Below are 16,063 nucleotides of genomic sequence, written 5' to 3' on the forward strand. Positions count from 1 at the left end.
GGAGAAAGGGGGAAGATACAGAGAAGTAATTAAAAATGTAGTTGGTGTAAATATGAAATAATGTGGAAAATGGGGCAGGTGGGTCACACAGCGTGTGAGGGGCGAAGAGTAGAGTCATCGGTTTATGACGGAGTCCTTCAGCCGGCCACGTGATCCCGCCCCCGCTTCCTGTTTACTGCTGATTTGCAGCATCTGTGAGTTTTATCTCGTGCTGTGCGTTTTAATCTTTCTTCCATTCTGTCAAGGCAATGAGATTCAATTTTTCACGCCCTGTCGATGTGGGTGGGTATCATTTTGACTCATTTCACTACTAAAGAGCTGCTGTGCGTTTACTGTTTCCCGATGTTCAACAGTATTTATGGGAGATAAAGCCTTTCCATTGATCTGTGTGTCTGGAAAATGTGTACACTTCAGTTAAGCCTCTCGAGAGGATTCAAATCTGCAAACAAGGTTGTCTAATATTTCCACCAAATTAAAATGGGGAATATATTTATTATTGTTATCATTTTAAAATTTTTGAACAACTCTATGCTCCATGGTCTATGGTCTATGCTCTCCTTTCTAATCTCATTGCTCTGCCTCTAAAAGCCCCGGGGCGGGCCCCAGCTCCGCCTCTGAGCCACGCCTCTGAAGACGCAGGGGCTCAAATTGCGCATGCTCAGTCTTGGTTTAATTTCTGTTCGGTGTTGAAGCGGATCGTCGCGGGGAGACGGGGGAAGGATCGCTGTCTGCGAGGCAAATGCATCAAGTTCCCATCGGTGAGTATTTGAGGCCCTTCCGAGCGGGCATGTTTGAATCCCGTTAACTTACCCGAACTGACGGGTCGGCCCGGGTTGCTGGAGAAAACCTGCCGTGGTCGGTCCGGGTTGTAGGGCCTTCACAGCAAACCGCCTGAGGTGAGCCGCCGCTCAGCCCTTGTTGCTTTAGTGCTAGGAACGGGTAAGGTGGTGATACCGGGACTGCACTCATCCTTTGTTGTACCTGAGGAAATTTACCTCCATCAACCAACGCAGGATATCGGATCCAGACATCGCCTGGTTCGGTGCATGGGGTCGATAACACTTTTAAATAATTCCAGGACACGGGAAACGGCCATTCGGTCTGTTGTGATATAGGTAATGGACAATAGGTGGTAAGTAGACCATTCGGCCCTTCGAGCCTGCACCGCCATTCTGATATCATGGCTGATCATCTACTATCAATACCCGGTTCCTGCCTTGTCCTCATATCCCTTGATTCCCCTATCCATAAGATACGTATCTAGCTCCGTTTCTCCTCCGGTTCTTCTCCGAACCTCCGGTTCTTGCAGCCGGAGGTTAAACGGAGTAATTGCATTTGCGGGACGCTGCTCCATCTGTATGAGTAGTTTCATCTTTCTGCAGTTCAGACAAGACATATTTCTGACGTCCTTTCTTTTGTGTGGGCATTTATTTTCTGGACTCCATTCCACTGTTACGTCACGCCGAAGCGCTTCGAATGTTTTCTGGTACATAACCCTATTAGTACGAGAATTAAGCCTTTTACATTTGTCTGTTCCTCAGAAATTTGTACACTTCTGTGAAATTGTCCTCCCGAAGTTCTGGAGCTGAAATTCAGACTGTCTAATATTTCAACACAATTAAAATGGCGAATGGTTTATTATTGTCGTGTACCGACGTACAGTGAAAATCTTGTCTTGCATGCCATCCACACAGATCAATACGTCACAACAGCACAAGGGGTGATTGATAAGTTTCTGGCCTAAGGTAGAAGGAGACAATTCCCAGAAATCTAGCACGTTTATTTTTCAACATTGTCCCCTCCTACATTTACACACTTAGTCCAGCGGTCGTGGAGCATATGGATCTTGGACCACCAGAAAGTGTCCACAGCTGGGGTGATTGATAAGTTCGTGGCCGAAGGTAGAATGAGATGAGTTATACAGCTCTCGTTACAGGCACATGCAGTTCAACTCTTTGAGTGATTATGCAGAAATTTTGAAATTAATAAGTCATCTCCTCCTACCCAAGGCCACGAACTCATCAATCACCCCTGGTATATTAGGTAAAACATTAACAGAGTGTAGCAAAGCTTTATGGTCACAGAGACAGTGTACTGCAGGTAGACATATGATGCTATGTCACATGGAGTTACATTGTGAGGTCAGGAGTCCACCTTATGCTGAGGGCCTGAAACGTCAACTGTACTTCTCCCTATAGATGTTGCCTAACCTGCTGCATTCCACAAGCATTTTGTGTGTGTGTTGCTTGAATTTCCAGCGTGCGCAGATTTTCTCATGCCAAAGAACATTCAAGTCGCTTATAACAGTAGGATGGAAGCCGTCCTTGAGCCTGATGGGAGGTTGAGAATTGAGAATGTCTGGGGTTCTGAGACTCATCGATTATGTTTACTGATTCGCTGAGGCAGCGGGAAGTATACAGAGTGTCCATGGAGGGGAGGCTTGTTTCTATGATGTGCTCAGCGGTGTCCACAGTTCTCTGCTGTTCCCTGCAGTCAGACGAAGAACAATAGCAGTAGGAAGCTGTGAAGTATCCGGATGGTGCTTTCTATGGTGCGTTCAGGTGCAAAAGGAATATGCGAAAGTCCTTATTGTTTGTTATTGCTTTGACATTTAGGATCATATACATATGTACTATTAAATCAGTATCACTGTAATGCTGTAGGACCATCAGTGATTGGTCTCGATCCCTTCTCCCAGCTCGGTCTAGCTGATCATTCCATGCCACCTTGTTCAAACTCCTTCCAGCCTGTATCTGACCACGTCAATGATATAAACATCAAACGTCTTCCTTCTAATCTTTGTATCATTCTGAAGTATTGTACTGCACGTCTATCTCACTGAGTTTCCAGGAACTGTGTTTTTTGTTCTATTAATTGATCTTTAATTGAATACAGCACGACACAGTGTAAGGACAGCCATTAAGCCATTAAATTTTAGTTTCACCGTTACAAAATGGCTGCAGTGCTAATTTTTTTGTCACAGTGAAACTCAGAACATATTTTATTGAGTTTGCTATTTCCTTTCTTAATTGTTTGCGGTGAGCCACTTCCTCCGTTTCCAAGGTAACAGCCATTCGGAGCTGCAAGAAGTGTTGCACATTTTTATCGCTCTATGTCAGGAGCAACTGTAACGGAGTGATAGTTGTAGGAAAGGACGCTGTGAATGTTGACTGTATAGGATGTATTACACAAGGGTAGTAATGAACTGAAAACTAACAGACTGGCAGGGGTGGTATTACACAAATCTGTTGACCAGTTTTGGGCGCCCCCAACATTTTGCAGTCAGATAATATCTGTGTAGTAAAAGAGAGAGAGAGAGCGAGAGAGAGAGAGAGAGAGAGAGAGAGAGAGAGAGAGAGAGAGAGAGAGAGAGAGAGAGAGAGAGAGAGAGAGAGAGAGAGAGAGAGAGAGAGAGAGAGAGAGAGAGAGAGAGAGAGAGAGGTATGTACTTTTGCAGAAAAGATGGCTAGAGGATCAATAGGATAAGTTCTCCTTAGTTTGTGAATAGGAAATGCCAGGATAACCACAGCAAATCGCCAGTGCCAAAGCGTCAGGGGGCAGTCTTTGTGTAGGTTATAATATTGGGCTGGAGTCTCTGAGAATATGGGAATAGAAGTATATTGTTATTTCTACACCTGGAATTGAAATTCCCACAGTGTGCAGTGATTCTGAAGGGGGGACGATTGGACTTTGGTTGAGGGAATATCATTGACTAGACCAGCCAGTGAGATGTTATGTTTGTCAAACAATTTGTAGTTTTTCAAATACATAAGTATTTTGACCGAGCCCGATGACAGTAAGCGGTGGGTGATGATTGAAGATGGATTTAGCAAATAGAGACCAGTGACGAGTGTGATGGGTGTGTCAGTAATGACAGTGGGAGGAAAGGATGTTGTGACCATTGACTGCATGGAATGTATTACACCAGGGTGCGAATGGACTGAGGAACTAAGAGATTGGTTGGGATGGGGTGGCAATTGCAATTTAGGGTGGGAATCAGTTACTATTTGTGCATTAAAATGAAAAGGGAGAAAATACTACAGTTGCAGGAAATTTAAATTCAGAGGAGAAAATACTGGAGACGCTCAGCAGATCGGCAGCATCTTGGACAGTCTCAGTTCCGGAACTGGGTCTTCCACCATTTGTCCTTTCAGAGATGTAGTCTGATGTACTGACGTCCCGGCTCTTTCTACATTATAATTTTACAATTTGTTCCTGCTACACTGCAGGGAATATGGCAGCCAGCTCTGCTGGCAAGATCTCACACAGCAGGAAGGTTGTGATCAAATGTGCTCGGTTTAGCTGCTGGGGTCAGGCTGAAGTGTATCCGCATCCGCCGTACAGACCGGGCAACCAGCCTGAGCACCGGCCCCGGCAGAGGGTCATTAGCTTCCAATCCACTTTAGTTTGTGAATCGGAAATGGCAGGAACTCCACGGCAAATTGCCGGCACCAAAGCGTCTTTGTATGAGTGATAATATTATAGACAATAGACAATAGACAATAGGTGCAGAAGTAGACCATTTGGCCCCTCGAGTCTGCACCGCCATTCTGAGATCATAGCTGATCATTCACTATCAATACCCACTCCCTGCCTTGTTCCCATATCCCTTGATTCCCCTATCCATCAGATATCTATCCAGCTCCTTCTTGAAAGCATCCAGAGAACTGGCCTCCACCGTCTTCCGAGGCAGTGCATTCCACACCTCCACAACTCTCTGGGAGAAGAAGCTCTTCCTCAACTCTGTTTTAAATAACTGACCTCTTATTCTCAATCCATGCACTCTGGTACTGGACTCTCCCAACATCTGGAACATATTTCCTGCCTCAATCCTATCAAATCCTTTAATTATCTTAAACGTTTCAATCAGATCCCCTCTCAATCTCCTCAATTCCAGCGTGTACAAGCCCAATCTCTCCAATCTCTCTGCGTAAGACAGCCCTGCCATCCCAGGAATCAACCTAGTGAATCTACACTGCACTTCCTCAATTGCCAGAATGTCCTTCCTTAAACCTGGAGACCAAAACAGTACACAATATTCCAGGTGTGGTCTCACCAGGGCCCTGTACAAATGCAAAAGAACATCCTTGCTCTTGTATTTAATTCCCCTTGTAACAAAGGCCAACATTCCATTTGCCCTCTTCACTGCCTGTTGCACTTGCTCATTCACCTTCATTGACTGGTGAACTAGGACTCCTAGGTCTCTTTGCATTTCTCCCTTACCTAACTCGACACCATTCAGACAATACTCTGCCCTCTTGTTCCTGCTTCCAAAGTGGATAACTTCACATTTATTCACATTGAATGACATCTGCCAAGTATCTGCCCACTCACTCAGCCTGTAAGTCTCCCTGTAATCTCCTAACGTCCTCTTCGCATGTCACACTGCCACCCAGTTTAGTATCGTCAGCAAACTTGCTGATATAGTTTTCAATGCCCTCATCTAAATCATTGACATAAATCGTAAAGAGCTGTGGTCCCAATACAGAGCCCTGTGGTACCCCACTAGTCACCTCCAGCCAGTCTGAGAAACACCCATTCACTGCTACCCTTTGCTTTCTATCTGCCAACCAGTTTTCTATCCATGTTGAAACCCTGCCCCCAATGCCATGAGCTCTGATTTTACTCACCAATCTCCAATGTGGCACCTTATCGAATGCCTTCTGAAAATCTAGGTACACAACATCTACTGGCTTACCCTCATCTAACATCCTTGTTACTCCCTCAAAAAACTCCAACAGATTAGTGAAGCATGATTTGCCCTTGGTAAATCCATGCTGGCTCGGCCTAATCCTATTTCTGCCATCTAGATGTGCCACTATTTCGTCCTTAATAATGGACTCAAGCATCTTCCCCACGACTGACGTTAGGCTAACAGGGCGATAGTTCTCCGTTTTCTCCTTCCCTCCCTTCTTGAAAAGTGGGACAACATTAGCCACTCTCCAATCTTCAGGAACTGATCCTGAATCTAAGGAACATTGGAAAATGATTACCAATGCATCCGCAATTTCCTGAGCCACCTCTTTTAGAACCCTCGGATGCAGACCATCTGGACCCGGAGATTTATTAGCCTTCAGTCCTACCAGTCTACTCATCACAGTTTCTTTCCTAATGTCAATCTGTCTTAATTCCTCTGATATCTTATGACCCTGGCCCATCCATACATCCGGGAGATTGCTTGTGTCCTCCCTGGTGAAGACAGATCTAAAGTATGCATTAAATTCTGTTGCCATTTCCCTGCTTCCCATAACAATTTCTCCCAATTCATTCTTCAAGAGACCAACATTGTTCTTAACTATCTTCTTTCTCTTCACATAGCTAAAAAAGCTTTTGCTATCCTCTTTTATATTCCTGGCTAGACTGAGCTCATACCTGATTTTTTTCTCTCCGTATTGCTTTTTTAGTTAAGATCTGCTGTTCCTTAAAACTTTCCCAATCATCTGTATTCCCACTCATCTTAGCCCATATTGGGCCGGTGACTCTGAGGATATAGAACTGGCAGTATACGGGCTTCAATCCAGGTTGGTAATTCGACAGCTGGGATCGGAATTTTCACAATCTGCCGTGAAGACGAAATCCTGGGCGGTTGGGCATTGGTTATGGGGAAATCGCCATCTACACTGTCCAATAGGACATCACATCTGTCGAGTATTTCAGAGTTTATTAAAGAGTTAATCAGGGAGTTGGGTGAAGTTGGGTAGTGATGTTGTTCATCTGAATCTTGGTAATGTCTGTAACAAGATCCTGCACGGCTGCTGATGTGGAAATTTCGGTCACGTGGGAGTCACGGGGAGCTGGCGAGAAGGATTCGGGCTAGAGAACAAGCGGAGAGGGGGATGATTAAAGATGGATTTAGCGAATGGAAGCCTGTGGCGAGTGGGATGTGTGTGTCAGTGTGGAGACCTCTATAATTAATTATTCATGCCATTGATTTGTATATGAATGTACAAGGCACAATCAGCAAGATTGAATTGAATTAAATTGAATTGATTTCTTATGTCCTTCACATAAATGAGGAGTAAAACTCTTTGCAATCCGTCTCGGTCTAAATGTGCAATGTGCAGTCAAATTAATTTATAATAATTCAAGATAAATTAAACTATCTACATAATATGAATTACCTCAAATTAATATGAGTTAATTAATCTGAAGACCTGGTGGAAAAATCTGTCCCGGAAACTGTTGGTTCTGGCTTTTATGCTGCGGTACCGTTTCTGGGATGGTAGCAGCTGACATAGATTGTAGCTGAGGTTACTCTGGTCCCCAATGATCCTTCGGGCCCTTTTTATACACCTCTCCTTGTAAAGATCCTGAATCATGGGAAGTTCACAATTACTGATGCGCTGGGCTGTCCGCACCACTGTCTACAGAGTCCTGTGATTAAGGGAGGTACATTTCCCATACCAGGCAGTGATGCAGCCAGTCAGGATGCTCTCAATTATGCCCCCATATAAACTACTTAGGATTTGGAGGCCCATACCTAACTTGCTCAAACTTCTGAGGTGAAGGAGGTGTTTTTGTGCCTTTTTCACCGCACAGCTGGTGTGAACAGACCACGTGAGATCCTCGGTGATGTGGATGCCGAGGAAATTAAAGCTGTTCACTCTCTCAACCGCAGAACCATTGATGTCAATAGGGTTTTACCCGTCTCCATTCCTCCTGTAATCATCAACCAGCTCCTTTGTATTTGCGACATTGAGAGGAAGGTTGTTACTTTGCCACCACTGTGTCAGAGAGATTACCTCTTCCCTGTAGGCCACCTCGTTATTGCTTGATAGGAGGCCAATCTATGTAGTGCCGTCGACAAATTTAATTAGCAGGTTAGAGCTCTGGGTGACGACACAGTCACGGGTATACAGGGAGACTAAACTCGGGAGACTGGTTGATAAGGCAACAGGTGACACTGAATTTGAAAGACATTTTGGTCAGTTTTGGAGATGGGCTGAGAAATGGCAAATGGTTTTCAACTTGGACAAGTGAGAGATGGTGCATTTTGGACAGTCAAACTAGGTGGGACTGGTATAGTGAATGGGAGAGCATCGGGTGTAGTGGAACAGAACGACCTGCGTGTACAACAGCACAGTTCACTGAAAGTGGTTGTGCAGGTATTGAGGGTGCAAAAGAAGGCTTTAATCATGCTGGGATTCATCAGTTAGTGCATTGACTTCTGGATTGTGGTCATTACATTGTAGTCATATAATTTTTTGGTGCGGATACACAGAGTGTTGTGTACGTTTGTGTTCTCCGTACTGTAGGAAAGATATAATCAGTATGTAGGGTGTGCAGACGAGATTGCTGGAATAGAGGACCGGCTCATGGGAAGAAGTTGGCCGAGCTGGATCCTAATTCCAGAGGTGAATAGAGCTGACATTGTAGGAGTTTATAAAATCAAGAGGAAGTACAGAAAATGTGGTTGGTCATTGTATTTGCCCCAAGGTTCAAGATCCAAGATTGTGTAATGTCATTCCAGTATAGGAGAACAAAATAATTGTTACTCTGTGTCCGAAGCAGGACAGAGAGAAAAAAAAACACAATGATAGGGACCACAATAATAAACAACACACAGTATGATAGTTTAAAAACATTGATTCTTTGTCCATAAAGTGACGTTAGGCACAAGAAAGAGTGGGCATATGGAGACTGTTATTGATTGTCTGCCCATTAAATTACTTTAGGCACAGGAGTGTCTAGAACAGTCAGGAAATGTTAAACCAATACTGGGTGGCGTGTGGAGCGTGGGTTTGTGAGTAGAGGTGTTGATCAGGCTTACTGCATGGGGTAAGTAACTGTTGTAAACCTGACTGCCCTGGCGTGGGTGTTACAGATCCACAATTCACTTAAGGTAGCACCAGAGTCGTAAAGAGAGTTTTGGGCATATTGACTTTTATAACGCAGGCTATTAAGAAGAGGGTTTGGGATATTAATGCTAAAGATGTAATTCACCGTGATTCCAAAACATGTAGAATTGTGTGCAGTTCTGGTCAGGTACTTGGAGGACAGATATGGATAAGCGTGAAAGAGTGCAGGGAAAATTACACGGACATTGCTGCTATTTCAGGAAATAATTATAGTGATGGGTTGAACAGGTTAGGACTTGATTACCTGGAATAGGGGAGAATGAGGGGATATTCTAGCAGGGCTCCAATTTTTTTTATGCCATTGGCCCCTACAATTAAAGGTAGAGTCCAAAGACACCAGGTTGGGACGCCCTACTAAAGATGTAGTAATCCATGATGGTATAAATAGGGTGAATGCAGGTAGGCATATTCCCCTCAGCTTAGATAAGGTCATGGATTGAGGGCAAAACATGACACATAAGGGGTATCTGAGGGGAACTACTTCACTCAGAGGGTGGTGCGAATGCGGAACCAGCTCCCAGCAGAAGTAAGAGATGAAGGTTCACTAGCAGTATTTGAGAGATATTTGGGTAGGTAAACAGATGAGGGAGGTATAGACGGATATGGTCTGGGAACAGGGGGATGGGACCACACCGAACATGGCTCGGACTGGATGGGCTAACAGTCCTGTGCCTGTGCTCTAACGGCTCTATGAATCGAAATTGAAATTTTTACACATAATCGATATTTGTCGCATCCAACAATGTGTTTTTATTTTGGACCAGCGTCTGCACTGCTGAGATCTCTGCAGAGCTGAAACAACCATTAGATTTACTGAATACACCTCGAAAGGCTAATAACAACCTTTGGAATTTTAGTATCACCATTAAAAAATGGCTGAATGTTCAGGTCATCTTTGTCACAATGGAACCGAGAACGTGTCACACTGAATTTGTGATTTCCCCGCTCGGTTATCTTTGCGAGTTACTTCCTCCGTCACCAGGGCAACGGCTCAACTGAGCTTAAAAGAGTGTTGAACATGTTTCTCGCTCTCTGGTTGCTGACTCTCAGCGGAGAGAGAGTGGCCTCAGATACGAGGATGCTTTGAGCATTTACTGTCCGGGATGGAATGAAGAAGATTGTGGGAATGTATTTATGCAATCCTGTCCTGGGCGTCAAACATCTTGCAATTAGTCAATCGTTTCTGCATCAAAAGAAACAAAAAAAATCTCTTGTATTGATTTTCCAGTGTTATATTTTCAATTTTATATTTCGAACATTTTGTTCCTTTTACACGACGGGAAAAGTGGCTGATAACTGACCTGGGCTACACCGCACTCAACAATGAAATAATGAAGAAATGTGCTCAATGTAACTGTGGATGCAAGTATCATCACCCGCTGATCCCCGTCCAGAAAAAGGATCATCAGGCTCCAGTTCTGTCATGGGTTGGTGTGGGAGTGTAAGTTTTTGAACTGGAATTAGCTGAGACACTGCCTCATATTACCGGCATCAAAGAGCCCTGGGAGAGTTGGTGCTTGAGATGCAATCTAGGGATGTCGTCTTCAGGAATATGGGACTGTCAGTGTCTGGACTTCGGTCCACGTTGGAGCTCTTACAGATCCTGCTGGATGTTCCTCTTTCCGCAATGAAGCAGACGTCTCCGGGGGTTGGATTTTGGTATCGTGAATCTCTCAAAGTGAGATGTGGGAACACCCAAGTGTGAGATGTGGAAAAGATGTGGGAGGCTGTGACCCTCTGAGGTTGCATCCTGGTGTACCACAAATGTTTTGACCCAGATAAAATGAATCAGGGGATCAAGTTGTCCATGTTTATGAGATGTTAAGCGAGTATTTCAGTTCTGTACTCAGATGTTTGATTCTATAGTTCCTTTGGAAGCAAAGCAGAGAATGAGTTCCCATTCCATCCCTCACAGGGAGAGGCTGTGAGAAAATACGCACCAGTAGAAATAGACCGGGGTTTCAGAATTCAATTCATATTTGGAAATTCCCCCTCACTGTCAACAGTCTATCCGCCAGTGGGAGTTAAACAGAAACTCTAGATGCTGAAGACAGAACAGAACAGAGCATCACAGGGACTGGTCCTTCAGCCACAATGGTGTGGCAAACCAGCTGAACAGTAAATCATCCGCACTCCCTCAAAATCTGTGGTTGGATGGTGAAGTTACGGCGGGAGTGATTATTTATACCAACTGAATAACAACAAGTCTTGATGCAGTGAGAATGGAGAGGGTGTTTGGATTGGACGGAGAGTCTGGGATCTGAGAGTGCAGCCTCAGAATAAAGAAGCATCACTTTAAAACTGAGATGAGAGACATTACTTCAGCCAAAGGTTATTTGATCTGTGGAATTTGTCACCACAGAGGGTCATGGAGGCGATCCCTGGGTATATTCATGTTCTGGATTGTTAAATAGGTTGAGAATTACAGTAGGAAGCAAGAATACGGTGTTGGAAAAATAAATCCTCCATGATTGATTATGGAGCAGACTAGAATGACTTAATCATAATTCTCCTGCTATAAATTATGACTTGTATCTTATGCCATGACTGAGCAATGACTTCCTTGTATTCCATCACAAACAAGAGAAAATCTTCAGATGCTGGAAATCCAAGCAACACCCACAAAATGCTGGAGGATCAAAGCAGCTGGAAGAGGGGAGCGTCTACATCCAGATGCTGCCTGACCTGATGAGTTCCTCCAGCATTTTGTGTCTGTTCTTATGTTTCCCATGTCAGGCTTTGTAAAGTTTGAGGGACAGTTACACATTTCATCACTCGGCTCATGATATGTGCATTCAAAATTTAAATTTCAGGTTACTGCTTTGTTCTCGTTTGTAATAGTTACATACTTCATTATCTGTCTGGTTAAAGTTAGACTTGTGGTGAGAGGTTTATTAGAAGAAACGCCCATACGGGAAAAAAAACGCAACTGAAGACGAGGGAACAGCAACAAGTGGACCAGTCCGAAGACTGAGAGCATCGACTGGAGAGGACCCTTCTGACTCCGAGATACCATTGATTCAGCCAGGAGAAAGTTTGGTGAGTCTCATTTACTCTAACACGGATCCTTTAGACATTACATTTCTTTACCAAGGAAGGTGGGAAATAGCTGGAGTGACACTGAATAAACTTTGAAGTGCCAGTTATGCCAGTTGATAAATCAGTCCAGATCTGCTAATGTGCTGTCAGCATCAGCTCTGGGAAGCCACACACATTCCTCATATTGTTTGCTAATTTCAAACTTGTCAGTTCTGATGTCTCCTTGCTTGCCTGTGTTACGTCATAATAATCTCAAAATGCGTTTAGAATTTCCTCCCTTTATAAGACGCCGCAGCTGCTTCCTGCAGTGGTGATTGCAGAACGCCAACACGCCACATGCGTTCTTAACAACACCGTCAATGCGTGCAGCAGATTTGAGCGTTCTATCGACACAGATATCAAGATCTCACTGATCCTCCACATTGCCAAATGTCTTACCATTAGTATTATATCTTGTCTTCAAATTTGACCTACCGAAATGAACCACTTCACGCTTATCAGCATTGAACTCCATCTGCCACCGCTGCCCAGTTCTGCATCCTATCGATGCTGCAGACGATCCACAACACACCCCCCTTTTCTGTCTTACTAACCCATCCTTCAACTTCCTCATCCAGGTCATTTGTAAAAATCACAAATAGAAGGGGCCGCAGAACAGATCCCAAAATAACACTATTAGTCGCCATCATCCAGACAGAACACCCTAAAACCGCCCTTTGCCTTCTGTGCAAACCGTGGTGGAGGCGATCGTTGGGTATATTGTTATGGATTTCTAAATAGGTTGAGAATTATAGCAGGAAGCAAGAATACGGTGTTGGAAAATAATCCTCCATGATTAATGATGGAGCAGACTAGAAAGACTTTATCACATAATTCTACTCCTATATATTATGACTTGTATCTTATACCATGACTGAACGATGACTTCTTTGAATCCCATGAAGAACAATAGAAAATCTTCAGATGCTGGAAATCCAAGCAACACACACAAAATGCTGGACTAACCGAGAAGGCCGGGCAGCATCTATGCAAGAGAGTACCGTCGACATACAGATGTTGTCCGGTCTGAGGAGTTCCTCCAGCATTTTGTGTCTGTTCTTTGGTATCCCATGTCAGGCTTTGTAAAGAGTGAGGGGCAGTTTCGGAATTCTTTACTAGGATTATCTGCGTTCAAGATTTAAATTCCAAGTTACTGCTTTGTTCTCGTTTGTTGTAGTAACATACATCGTTATCTCTCTAGTTAAAGTTAGACCTGTGATGAGAGGTTTATTGGCAGAAAAACCCACAACTGGAAGCAAACCACAACTGAAGACGAGGGAACATCAACAAGTGAACCAGCCCGAGGATTGAGAGAACCAACTGGACAGAACCCTTCTGACTAGGAGGTTCCATTGATTCAGTCAGGAGAAAGTTTGGTTACTCTCATTTACCCAAACACTGGTCCTTTAAACATTACATTTCCTTGCCAAGGAAGGTAGGAAATAGCTGGAGTGAGACTGAATAAACCAAGGATCAGAATCAGAATCAGAATCAGACTTTAATCGCCAAGTATCTGTACACATACAAGGAATTTACTTCCGGCAGATGTTGTCTCTCTGCTCATAACAATAATAATGATAAATATAAATTAAAATATAGATTATACATACAAGTAGTGCAATCCAAGTAATAGTCAGCCGACAGTTAACCGGCAGTTAACTGTTCAGCAAAGTGAACGCAGTAGGGAAAAAACTTCTCCAGTGCCTATTAGTCTTAGCCTAGAGGGATCTGAAGCGCCTACCAGATGGAAGCAGTTCAAACAGTCCGTGCGCAGAATGGGAGGAGTCCTTTATGATGTTCCCCGCCCTCTTCTTCAACCTGGAAGAGTACAGGTCCACAATAGAGGACAGAGAGGCTCCAATGATGCGCTCGGCAGTCCTCACTGTGCGCTGTAGTCTGGTTCTATCCTGCTTGGTGGCGGCTCCAAACCACACAGTGATGGAGGTGCACAGGACAGACTCAATGACTGCAGTGTAGAACTGCAGCAGCAATTCCTGAGGCAGACCATATTTCCTCAAGAGCCGCAGGAAGTACAGCCGCTGCTGGGCCTTCTTCAGGATGGAGGTGATGTTCTGTTCCCACTTCAGATCCTGAGAGATGGTGGTTCCCAGAAACCTGAAGTTTTCCACGGTGGACACAGGGCTGCCGAGGACTGTGAAGGGGGACATAACGGGGGGATGTCTCCTGAAATCCATTATCATCTCCTTTGTCTTGAGCGTGTTCAGCTCCAGATTGTTCCGACTGCACCAGAGTGCCAGTTGGTCCACCTGCTGTCGATATGCAGACTCATCACTGTTCTGGATGAGTCCGATGACGGTGGTGTCGTGTGCAAACTTCAAATGCTTTACATAGGGGTTGGAGGAGGTGCAGTCATTGGTGTAGAGGGAGAACAGCAGTGGAGAGAGGACACACCCCTGGGGGGCGCCGGTGTTGGTGATTCGAGTATCCGAGGTGACATTTACGTCAGTTGCAATCATTACAAATCTGCTAATGTGCTGTCAGCATCAGCTCTGGGAAACCACACACATCCCTCATATTGTTTTCTCATTTTAAACTTGTCACTTCTGATGTTTCGTTGCTTGTCTGCGTTACATTATAATAATCTCAAAACGCGTTGAGAATTTCCTCCCTTTACAAGACGCCGCAACTGTTTCCTGCTGCAGTGATTGCAGAAATGTGGAATTACCATATCGTCGTGCAAGCCTCTGCGAAGAGCAAACCGTCTTGAAGCGAAATGTCCCAGCACCACATTTCTTTCAGTCCTAACTAAAAAATGCCAACCAATAATTTACATTTACATACCCTGTCGTCATCGAGTACTTTTCTACCAATAAATTGTCAGAACCTACGAATCTGTGATTAAGCAGAAATAAGTATTGCAATGTTCCCGTATGACCCTGTACCAAAGGCATGGGTTATATCTGTACTTGAGATGAATGAATGTCCTTGCAGCCAGGACTGCTAAAACTGCCGGTATCGGTTTAAACTCAGTCATTTCGGGATGGGAAGTAGCGTGTTGGGTCAGATAATGAAGCTGTTGATATTATGTATATCCAATGTTCGGAGAGACTGTGGGAGGTTTGGCTGTGGACAGGGCATCGTGTAGTGAAAAGCAGCAAGAGTTTCCGCTCCCCTTCTCCACCCCACTCACCCTCTCACCGCCCTATTTTTTTTAGCCGGTGTTAATCGCAGGAGTTCGGAATTCTTTCTACTCACTGAACAGTGAAATTAAAGCCTGAAGTTAATTAAAGCCTGTAAATCCCAGTTTATTTAAAAAGAGTGGGTTTGAAGTGTTATTGAGATGAACATGGGGGAATGAGAAACGAAAGTTTAAATCAGATCAGCAGCAGTTTCGGAGGGCCGAGTGGTCCACTTATGCGGTTGGTGTGTTTATCAGAAAAGTTCTGACAGTTCAATCAGAGTAAGTCAATATAACTTCTGCATATTAATTGTATTGTGGAACTGAAAAGAAACACTGCATTGATTAAGTATATGCATCGAGATTTGTGCGTTAATGTTGCACCCTAACGGGTTGCGGATCAACCGTGACTCATTCGGTGAACGGTACGGGACCGAGGGATGTGCTCTCCGTTCCCTGTTACTGACTCTACAGTCTCCCCATCTACCGCGCAAACCAGCCCACTGCCCACGCGCGCCCTATCGCGAAGCTTTGTCACGCTCGAGCTCCCGGGCTGGCGTTGAGACGATTTCAGCATTCAGCGCGTGACCGGTATCTCTCGTAAAGTGACGTGCGATTTACCTGTCTCTCATTGGTGACAGCAAATGCCATTTTAGCATACCAACCAATCAGGATATGAGCTTTTTCATTAACGAGTTCCCTCCGTAGACCCCGCCATATATTTACTACCCTAACGAGTGGGAAAGATGCAAAAAGCTAATTTATTTAATGCCACTCTTCCGCTCCAAGGAGTTTGCGGATCTGTAAGGGCGGTGGATTGAAGTTCACTCAAACTATTCTCATCAGACACGCTCCCCAATCCAGACAACATCCTTGTAAATCTCTTCTGCGCTCTTTCTATGGCATCCATGACGTTTCCTGTAGTGAGGTGAACAGAACTGAACACAGTACTCCCAAGTGAAGTCTAATCAAGGATTTGTATAGCTGT

General features: G+C 44.4%; 1 protein-coding gene across 1 annotated transcript in view; it reads left to right on the forward strand.

Moving 5' to 3' along the window:
* Positions 1 to 662: 662 nt before the first annotated feature.
* The window catches only part of LOC132388018 (uncharacterized), a gene marked incomplete at its 3' end in the record, with an annotated part of 35,501 nt that continues 20,100 nt past the window's right edge, over positions 663 to 16,063 (forward strand). Inside the window, exons 1-2 of the mRNA XM_059960353.1 lie at positions 663 to 758; positions 11,730 to 11,897. The remainder of the gene's footprint in view (positions 759 to 11,729; positions 11,898 to 16,063) is intronic.

The sequence above is a fragment of the Hypanus sabinus genome, unplaced genomic scaffold (assembly GCF_030144855.1).
Source record: "Hypanus sabinus isolate sHypSab1 unplaced genomic scaffold, sHypSab1.hap1 scaffold_251, whole genome shotgun sequence".
NCBI lineage: Eukaryota > Metazoa > Chordata > Chondrichthyes > Myliobatiformes > Dasyatidae > Hypanus > Hypanus sabinus.